This window comes from Pseudophryne corroboree, chromosome 5 (genome assembly GCF_028390025.1).
Source record: "Pseudophryne corroboree isolate aPseCor3 chromosome 5, aPseCor3.hap2, whole genome shotgun sequence".
NCBI lineage: Eukaryota > Metazoa > Chordata > Amphibia > Anura > Myobatrachidae > Pseudophryne > Pseudophryne corroboree.
The window spans coordinates 286703516-286714047 of record NC_086448.1 but is presented as its reverse complement, the minus strand read 5'-3'; positions in this window follow the sequence as shown (position 1 = coordinate 286714047).

Sequence of the window (10532 nt, the reverse complement as noted above, 5' to 3'; positions counted from 1 at the left end):
TTTCGGTCTAACAAGCCCAGGAAGGCAAAGCCGTCCAACACCTTCTTTCGGGGAGGTCGGCCCAAGTTCATGAAACCTGCGGCTTCAGGTTCCCAGGAACAGAAACCTGCTTCAGGTACACCAAAGTCCTCCACATGACGGTGGACTGCACGCCCTGGAGATAGGGTCGGTGGGAGCAAGACTCAGACATTTCAGTCATGTCAGGCTGTCCTCCAGCCTGGACCCCTGGGTGCAAGATAGTGTGTCCCAGGGGTATAGGCTGGAATTTCAAAATCTCCCTCCTCACCGATTTTTCAGATCAGGCTTGCCAGCTCAGCTGGCAGACAGGATTGTCCTGGAAGAAGACGGCCAGAAGTTGGTGGAGGCACAGGTTATTGTACCAGTACCTCCTCATATGCAAAACAAAGATTACTATTCAAACCTTTTTGTGGTACCAAAACTGGATGGTTCGGTCAGGCCCATTCTGAACTTAAAATCACTAAACCCCTTTCTGAGGGAGTTCAAGTTCAAAATGGAGTCTCTAAGAGCAGTGATATCAGGTCTGGAGGAGGGGGAATTCCTAGTATCCCTGGATATCAAGGATGCGTACCTCCACATTCCGATTTGGCTGCCGCATCAAGCTTATCTTCGATTTGCATTGTTGGACTGTCTCTTTCAGTTCAAGGCTCTCCCATTCGGGCTCTCCACAGCACCGAGGGTATTCACCATGGTGATGGTGGAAATGATGATTCTCCTCAGCAAACAGGGGATGAACATAATTCCATATCTGGACGATCTGCTGATGAAGGCATCGTCCAGGGAGACCCAGCACGGCCCAGCTTCTCAGGGAACATGGTTGGATCCTGAATCTTCCAAAATCACAATTGGAACCAACCAGGAGGTTGTCCTTTCTGGGAATGATCCTCGACATGGAGGTGCAGAGGGTGTTTCTCCCAGAGGAAAAAGCGTCAGTGATTCAAACGATTGTCCAGGATGTCCTGAAGCCAGCCCGGGTGTCAGTTCATCAGTGCAATCACCTTCTGGGGAAGATGGTGGCCTCTTACGAGGCTCTGCAGTACGGGAGGTTTCACGCTCGGTCCTTCCAACTGAATCTCCTGGACAAGTGGTCGGGATCCCATCTACACATGCGCCAAAGAATACGTCTGTCGCCAAAGGCCAGGATTTCACTCCTCTGGTGGCTGCAATTACCTCACCTTCTGGAGGGCCGCAGGTTCGGGATTCAGGACTGGATCCTTCTAACCATGGATGCAAGTCTCCGGGGCTGGGGCACAGTCAGTCAAGGGGAAACCTTCTAAGGAAGGCGGTCAAGTCTGGAAGCTGAACTGCCGATAAACATTCTGGAACTAAGAGCCGTCTACAACGGTTCTCTCCAAGCGGTCCATCTTCTGAGAAATCAGGCCATGTGACAATGGTGGCTTACATAAAGCGACAGGGCGGAACGAAGAAACTCTTAAAGTGCCAATGGCTTCTGGTGGACCCGTGTATACCCCATGGTACTAATGTGGACCCCAGCATCCTCTACAGACTACAAGAAAAGGATTTACCGGTAGTTAACCAAAATCCTATTAATACATCTGAACAGACCCCCATGGCTGTGGGCTGCAGCACCTATCCCAGTGATGATATCACGGGACGCTGATTCCCGCAACCACAGCATGCCAGCCTGCCATGTCAGTGTGCTACAGGGTACAGTACAAGACACAAGACCGCGGAGGGGAAAGAGGGGGGTGGGGTCGGTTGGCTCTGCATGCAGGAGCCAGGCTAACTGGGGACAGTACTCTACCTGACACTGCCGGGTAGCCCGTCTCCCCTGACATGGATTACGAGCTGCTCATCGCTGCATGGCTTGATTGGCACACAGTGACAGTGGTTGAAGTGACCAGAGGCAATGGAGAAGGTGCCCCCTTTGGAACTTATGCCTGGTATGGCGAGGAGGGGGACCTGGGCCTGGGTTAGTTGTAGAGATGAGAGGGTTCGGTTCTACGAGAACCGAACCCCCCAAAACTTCACGTGGTTTACAAGGATCCGAGGCAGCCTCAGTTCTTCCCGTCTTACTCGGAAAACTCGAACGAGGGAAAAGTCATCATCCCGCTGTCGGATTCTCGCGAGATTCGGATTCCATATAAAGAGTCGCGCGTCACTGCCATTTTCACTCGTGCATTGTCGAGAGAGCGAGAGGACATGGCTACATTCTCTGAGTGGAAAGCTCATTATCAGTGCTCAGTATCTGTGCTGAGTTGTGGTGACCAGTATACTACAGTACAATAGTCCAGTGCTGCATCTCGTTGTCCACTGTCTGTTCTAGTATCCTCATCAGTGCTCAGTATCACTAATCATTGTCTTGTGCTGCATTGTGGTGACCAGTATACTACAGTACAATAGTCCAGTGCTGCATCTCGTTGCCCAGTGTCAGTTCTAGTGTCCTCATCAGTGTTCAGTATCACTACTCATTGTCTTGTGCTGCATTGTGGTGACCAGTATACTACAGTACAATAGTTCAGTGCTGTTCTCGCTGCCCAGTGTCAGTTCTAGTATCCTCATCAGTGCTCAGTATCACTACTCATTGTCTTGTGCTGCATTGTGGTGACCAGTATACTACACTACAATAGTCCAGTGCTGCATCTCATTGCCCAGTGTCAGTTCTAGTATCCTCATCAGTGCTCAGTATCACTACTCAATGTCTTGTGCTGCATTGTGGTAACCAGTATACTACAGTACAATAGTCCAGTGCTGTTCTCGCTGCCCAGTGTCAGTTCTAGTATTCTCATCAGTGCTCAGTATCACTACTCAATGTCTTGTGCTGCATTGTGGTAACCAGTATACTACAGTACAATAGTCCAGTGCTGTTCTCGCTGCCCAGTGTTAGTTCTAGTATCCTCATCAGTGCTCAGTATCACTACTCATTGTTTTGTGCTGCGTTCTGGTGACCAGTATACTACAGTACAATAGTCCAGTGCTGCATCTCGCTGCCCAGTGTCAGTTCTAGTGTTCTCATAAGTGCTCAGAATCACTACTCATTGTCTTGTGCTGCATTGTGGTGACCAGTATACTACAGTACAATAGTCCAGTGCTGTTCTCGCTGCCCAGTGTCAGTTCTAGTATCCTCATCAGTGCTCAGTATCACTACTCATTGTCTTGTGCTGCATTGTGGTGACCAGTATACTACAGTACAATAGTCCAGTGCTGCATCTCGCTGCCCAGTGTCAGTTCTAGTATCCTCATCAGTGCTCAGTATCACTAATCATTGTCTTGTGGTGACCAGTATACTACACTACAATAGTCCAGTGCTGCATCTCATTGCCCAGTGTCAGTTCTAGTATCCTCATCAGTGCTCAGTATCACTACTCATTGTCTTATGCTGCATTGTGGTGACCAGTATACTACAGTACAATAGTCCAGTGCTGTTCTCGCTGCCCAGTGTCAGTTCTAGTATCCTCATCAGTGCTCAGTATCACTACTCATTGTTTTGTGCTGCATTGTGGTGACCAGTATACTACAGTACAATAGTCCAGTGCTGCATCTCGCTGCCCAGTGTCAGTTCTAGTGTCCTCATCAGTGCTCAGTATCACTACTCATTGTCTTGTGCTGCATTGTGGTGACCAGTATACTACAGTACAATAGTCCAGTGCTGTTCACGCTGCCCAGTGTCAGTTCTAGTATCCTTAACAGTGCTCAGTATCACTACTCATTGTTTTGTGCTGCATTGTGGTGACCAGTATACTACAGTACAATAGTCCAGTGCTGTTCTCGCTGCCCAGTGTCAGTTCTAGTGTCCTCATCAGTGCTCAGTATCACTACTCATTGTCTTGTGCTGCATTGTGGTGACCAGTATACTACAGTACAATAGTCCAGTGCTGTTCTCGCTGTCCAGTTTCAGTTCTAGTAACCTCATCAGTGCTCAGTATCACTACTCATTGTCTTGTGCTGCATTGTGGTGACCAGTATACTACAGTACAATAGTCCAGTGCTGTTTTCGCTGCCCAGTGTCAGTTCTAGTATCCTCATCAGTTCTCAGTATCACTACTCGTTGTCTTGTGCTGCATTGTGTTGACCAGTATACTACAGTACAATAGTCCAGTGCTGTTCTCGCTGCCCAGTGTCAGTTCTAGTGTTCTCATCAGTGCTCAATATCAATACTCATTGTCTTGTGCTGCATTGTGGTGACCAGTATACTACAGTACAATAGTCCAGTGCTGTTCTCGCGGCCCAGTGTCAGTTCTAGTATCCTCATCAGTTCTCAGTATCACTACTCATTTTCTTGTGCTGCATTGTGGTGACCAGTATACTACAGTACAATAGTCCAGTGCTGCATCTCGTTGCCCAGTGTCAGTTCTAGTATCCTCATCAGTGCTCAGTATCACTACTCATTGTCTTGTGCTGCATTGTGGTGACCAGTATACTACAGTACAATAGTCCAGTGAATGTTCTCGCTGCCCAGTGTCAGTTCTAGTGTTCTTATCAATGCTCAATATCACTACTCATTGTCTTGTGCTGCATTGTGGTGACCAGTATACTACAGTACAATAGTCCAGTGCTGTTCTCGCTGCCTAGTGTCAGTTCTAGTATCCTCATCAGTGCTCAGTATCACTACTGATTGTCTTGTGCTGCATTGTGGTGACAAGTATATGTCACGATCCTGACTGTAGTTTTCATATTTGGTGACTTACCTCTGCCATCTCTGTCCTGGATCCTGCATCTTTCTGCTCACTGGGATAAACAGCTTGCCAATACCATGAGTTTCCTGAGACCTGAGTTCTCTGCCTGGAAGGTAATAGTTAATGAGCTCCACCTGTGGTGATCTTCTGTGTGAGTCTGAATTCAGCAATCTGAAGTTTAGGCCTAAATGCCAGCATCCTCTGTTTGTTTGCAGAAGTTCAGGCTTCAGTGTTCTCTCGGCCTGCTAGGCCTCACTCCACATCACAGCCTAGTCTAGAGTACTCACATGACAGTGACTGTTCACCTGACCCAGAGCTGTCCAATCCTCTGCCAGCCTGAGACTCTCTGAATCACCTGACACTGCTCACCAATCACCAAGGACCAGGAAGTATAAGTCAGGAGACTGAGTTGGAAACTCTGCCGGTTCCTTGTGTCACACATAGCTCTGTGTGAGCTTTGAAGCTGAGCTTCCTAAAGGTAACCCTTGTACTTCAGTTCCTGTAAAAACTCTGTTCCTTTGCTACCCAGTTTGGATTACATTTGTGTTACCATAGATATCCAGTATTTCTACAGTTTCATCTTAAAGGCACAGTTGCAGTATTCCATAGTTTCATCTTAAAGTCACAGTCGCAGTATTCCACAGTCTCACCTTAAAGGCACAGTTGCAGTGTTTTATCTTAAAGTCACAGTCGCAGTATTCCAGTCTCAACTTAAAGCCACAGCTGCAGTATTCCACAGTTTCATCTTAAAGTCACAGTATGCACAGTATCAACTTAAAACCACAGCTGCAGTATTCTACTGTCTCATCTTAAAGTCACAGCCGCAGTGTTCTTCAGCCTTGTCCTAAAGTTACAGCCACAGTCATCGTTCTACTTTCAGTTGCATTTCCAGTTATATCTGGTACCAGCCCAGATTACAGTTGCATCCCAGTCTCACCGGTAACCAGCCCGGTTCTCAGTTTCACCAGTAACCAGTCCGTCTTACTATCTCGCCAGTAACCTTGAGTACATAAGCACCTACTCCTGTGACACTATATCCATTAAAGTCTCACCTTTACATTCATCATCCTGCTATCAAAGTCCCTGGTGATCCAGTGGTCAGGATACGGCTTCCTCTGCCGAGGGCCCGGGTTCGATCCCCGGTCAGGGATTGCTCCTTCTCACTGATTCCTAGAGACCAGCCTAATATTCACATAGTCCTCCAGTTGCCCGTACAGACTTCACTAACACTGGGTTCACAAAAACCACAGTCATGACAGTAGGAACTGGCCCCATGGACCCGGCCAAAAGTGTTTGTCTGACGCAGGACCTCCTAAGCAATATTGCAGGATGCTTGGAGGATTTGGAGTCGTCTCAGCATCAATTGGCACAGTGTCTACAGCCCATGGAGGGGTGTCCGTGTCTTCCATCCAAGGAGGGGCGTCCGTGTCTTCAGCCCAAGGAGGGGCGTCCGTGCCTTCAGCCCAAGGAGGGGCGTCCATGTCTTCAGCCCAAGGAGGGGCGTCCGTGTCTTCAGCCCAAGGAGGGGCGTCCGTGTCTTCAGCCCCAGGAGGGAGTTCAGAGTGTCCAGCCCCAGGAGTGGGTTCAGAGCATCCAGCCCCAGGAGGGGTTTCCGAGTGTGCAGCCCAAGGAGGGTTATCCAATGTTCAAGCTCTAGTAGGGGCATATGAGTCTTCTACTCAAAAAGGAGTATCTGATCTGTAACCCCAGGAGGGGTGCTGGAAATAACAACCCTGAGAGAGGTGTCTGATTCGTCAACCCGAGGAGGAGTCACCACAGTTTCAGCCCCAAGGGAAGTATCCAGAATCAAGTTTCAAGATGGGAATCTTTGTGCTACAGATGCAGTTATGAACCCCTGTTTGCCATCTCCTGAGAGCATCACCATGTTGACATCCAGCATGGTTCAGGTCCAGGATGGACCATCTGAACACTTGAATTCTACTCACTCCAGTTCCAGCCGGAATCCATCTCCTCCGGTTTCAGCCAGTCCAGCAATACTCCAGGCTCTGCCTGTTCAGCCCGTCCTGGCTCCTGCCGGTCCAGCAATACTCCAGGCCCGGACTGGTCAGCCCGTCCCAGTTCCATCTGGTCCAGCAATACTCCAGGACCAGCCTGGTCAGCCCGTCCCGGTTCCAGCTGGTCCAGCAATACTTCAGGACCAGCCTGGTCAGGCTCCTTTGGTTCCAACCAATTCAAGTATCCTCGGATCCAATCCAGTCCTACTCATCCAGCCCAAGATTTCTCCAGTTTCAGTCAGTTCAAGTTCATCCGGACTCGATCTGGTTCCGTCCATATGTCCGGTTCAGTCTCCTCCGGTCCCAGCCGGTCCAGCAGTATTCCAGGTCCAGTCTGGTCAGTCCGTCCCGGTTCCAGTCGGTCCAGCAGCAATTCTACAAGTCCAGCCTGGTCAGCCCGTCCCAGTTCCAGCCAGTCCAGCAATGCTCCAGGACCAGCCTGGTCAGTCTCCTTTGGTTCCAGCCAATTCAAGTATCCTCGGATACAATCCGGTCCTACTCGTCCAGCCAAAGATTTCTCCAGTTTCAGTCTGTTCAAGCTCATCTGGACTCAAACCGATTCCAAGCATTGGTCCGAGTAAAGAACTTTTGTCAGTTAGTCCCAGTAAAGGACTTCCACCATCTAGTTCTAAAATTAGACGTCAGTCTGTCTCTGATTCTATTTCCTCATCTTCCAGCATAGAGTCCACAGCTTCTGCAGGAAAATCTAATACCTCTTCTCATCAATGTCAGAATAATTCTGCTGTAGCCGCTAAAGTCGAGAAAAATCCCAAGGCTACTCACTTAAAGTCTGAACGTGCTACAGAGCTGGATATCGATCTGAGTACAGTTTTCTCAGCTTTGTCCCTAAGCTTGTCTGAGCAACCTAATGTTCAATCTGCTGATTTGGATACAGGACTTCAGGCAAATTTCGCTGAGAAGGATACCGAAGTAACTTCCTTAATCCAGTCACCAGAGTCGCAGACACAAGTGGTGCAGCTTCGGGAAGAATTACTAGCATCTCCATCCAGAGGGAGATTTCAAGTGATTTCTCAGTCTTATTTCAGGATTTCAGCCAGACTACTTCAGAAGGGATAGTTTCTCATCAGCTTGATGTTCCACAAACTAACTCCAGTCTAGCTTCTGAGAGTGCATCATCAGTTTCAGCCTATAAGCTTTCGTCTGATGCGTTACCACCTATTTACTTTGATGGCGATTTATTGCAATATGCCGCTCTGGTTGATCGATTTCTCTCTCTGATGGAGTCGGATCCTTCGGGTGCAGTAACTCCTTCCAACGTTACTCAATATCTGCTCCTCGCATTCAGAGGAAGTGCTTTGGAGTGGGCCAACACGCTTTTTGAGGGCAATGATCCTGTGTTCCATGATTTACAGACTTTTAGTAATGCTGTGGTTAAAGAATTTAGTCCTAAACCTTTGGAATCTGACTCAGTAAAAGAATCATGCTCTAAAGGGAATGCAGAAGGAAGTTTGTGCTGTCCTCCCAGGGATAATCTAAGTATCTCCTTTGGTAAGAATCCGATTATTAAAATTGGTCATGTAGGAGTCTCTCCTAGCCCAGAGAATTTAAAACTCCAGTGCACTTCCTTTTCATCTGCAAACTGTGTATATAAGGGAGATTCATATCTTCCATTAGACTTGGACTCAGACTCTGAATTTGATCCAGTTCAGGATGCTACTCCTTTCAGGGGAGGTCCCATGTTTTCTAAGGAAGTTTTTTTCTTTACAGGAGATTCCGCTCTCCCTGGTCAAAACCAAATGTTCCCGTAAGAAGAAGAGGCATCGACGAAGGTCCTAAGTTCTTCTGTATGAATTTCTCAAGTTCCTCTAAGATTCAAGATGGGTGTCCAGAGTCCACCCTTGAAGAGGGGGGTACTGTCATGATCCTGACTGTAGTTTTCATATTTGATGACTTACCTCTGCCATCCCTGTCCTGGATCCTGCATCTTTCTGCTCACTGGGATAAACAGCTTGCCAATACCATGAGTTTCCTGAGACTTGAGTTCTCTGCCTGGAAGGTAATAGTTAATGAGCTCCACCTGTGGTGATCTTCTGTGTGAGTCTGAATTCAGCAATCTGAAGTTTAGGCCTAAAAGCCAGCATCCTCTGTTTGTTTGCAGAAGTTCAGGCTTCAGTGTTCTCTCGGCCTGCTAGGCCTCACTCCACATCACAGCCTAGTCTAGAGTACTCACATGACAGTGACTGTTCACCTGACCCAGAGCTGTCCAATCCTCTGCCAGCCCGAGACTCTCTGAATCACCTGACACTGCTCACCAATCACCAAGGACCAGGAAGTATAAGTCAGGAGACTGAGTTGGAAACTCTGCCAGTTCCTTGTGTCACACATAGCTCTGTGTGAGCTTTGAAGCTGAGCTCCCTAAAGGTAACCCTTGTACTTCAGTTCCTGTAAAAACTCTGTTCCTTTGCTACCCAGTTTGGATTACATTTGTGTTACCATAGATATCCAGTATTTCTACAGTTTCATCTTAAAGGCACAGTTGCAGTATTCCATAGTTTTATCTTAAAGTCACAGTCCCGGTATTCCACAGTCTCACCTTAAAGGCACAGTTGCAGTGTTTCATCTTAAAGTCACAGTCTCAGTATTCCAGTCTCAACTTAAAGCCACAGCTGCAGTATTCCACAGTTTAATCTTAAAGTCACAGTCGCAGTATTCCACAGTATCAACTTAAAACCACATCTGCAGTATTCTACTGTCTCATCTTAAAGTCACAGCCGCAGTGTTCTTCAGCCTTGTCCTAAAGTTACAGCCACAGTCATCGTTCTACTTTCAGTTACGTTTCCAGTTATATCCGGTACCAGCCCGGATTACAGTTGCATCCCAGTCAAACCGGTAACCAGCCCGGTTCTCAGTCTCACCAGTAACCAGTCCGTCTTACTATCTCGCCAGTAACCTTGAGTACATAAGCACTTACTCCTGTGACACTATATCCAGTACAGTCTCACCTTTACTTTCATCATCCTGCTATCAAAGTCCCTGGTGATCCTGTGGACAGGATACGGCTTCCTCTGCCGAGGCCCGGGTTCGATCCCCGGTCAGGGATTGCTCCTTCTTCTCACTGATTCCTAAAGACCAGCCGCTAATACTCACATAGTCCTCCAGTTGCCCACACAGACTTCACTAACACTGGGTTCACAAAAACCACAGTCATGACAGTATACTACAGTACAATAGTCCAGTGCTTTTCTCGCTGCCCAGTGTCAGTTCTGATATCATAATCAGTGCTCAGTATCACTACTCATTGTCTTGTGCTGCATTGTGGTGACCAGTATACTACAGTACAATAGTCCAGTGCTGCATCTCGTTGCCGAGTGTCAGTTCTAGTATCCTCATTAGTGCTCAGTATCACTACTCATTATCTTGTGGTGCATTGTGGTGACCAATATACTACAGTACAATAGTGCAGTGCTGTTCTCGCTGCCCAGTGTTAGTTCTAGTATTGTCATCAGTGCTCAGTATCACTACTCATTGTGTTATGTTGCATTGTGGTGACCAGTATACTACAGTACAATAGTCCAGTGCTGTTCTCACTGCCCAATGTCAGTTCTAGTATCCTAATTAGTGCTCAGTATCACTACTCATTGTCTTGTGCTGCATTGTGGTAACCAGTATACTACAGTACAATAGTCCAGTGCTGTTCTCGCTGCCGGGTGTCAGTTCTAGTATCCTCATCAGTGCTCAGTATCACTACTCATTGTCTTCTGCTGCATTGTGGTGACCAGTATACTACAGTACAATAGTCCAGTGCTGTTCTCGCTGCCCAGTGTCAGTTCTAGTATCCTAATTAGTGCTCAGTATCACTACTCATTGTCTTGTGCTGCATTGTGGTAACCAGTATACTACA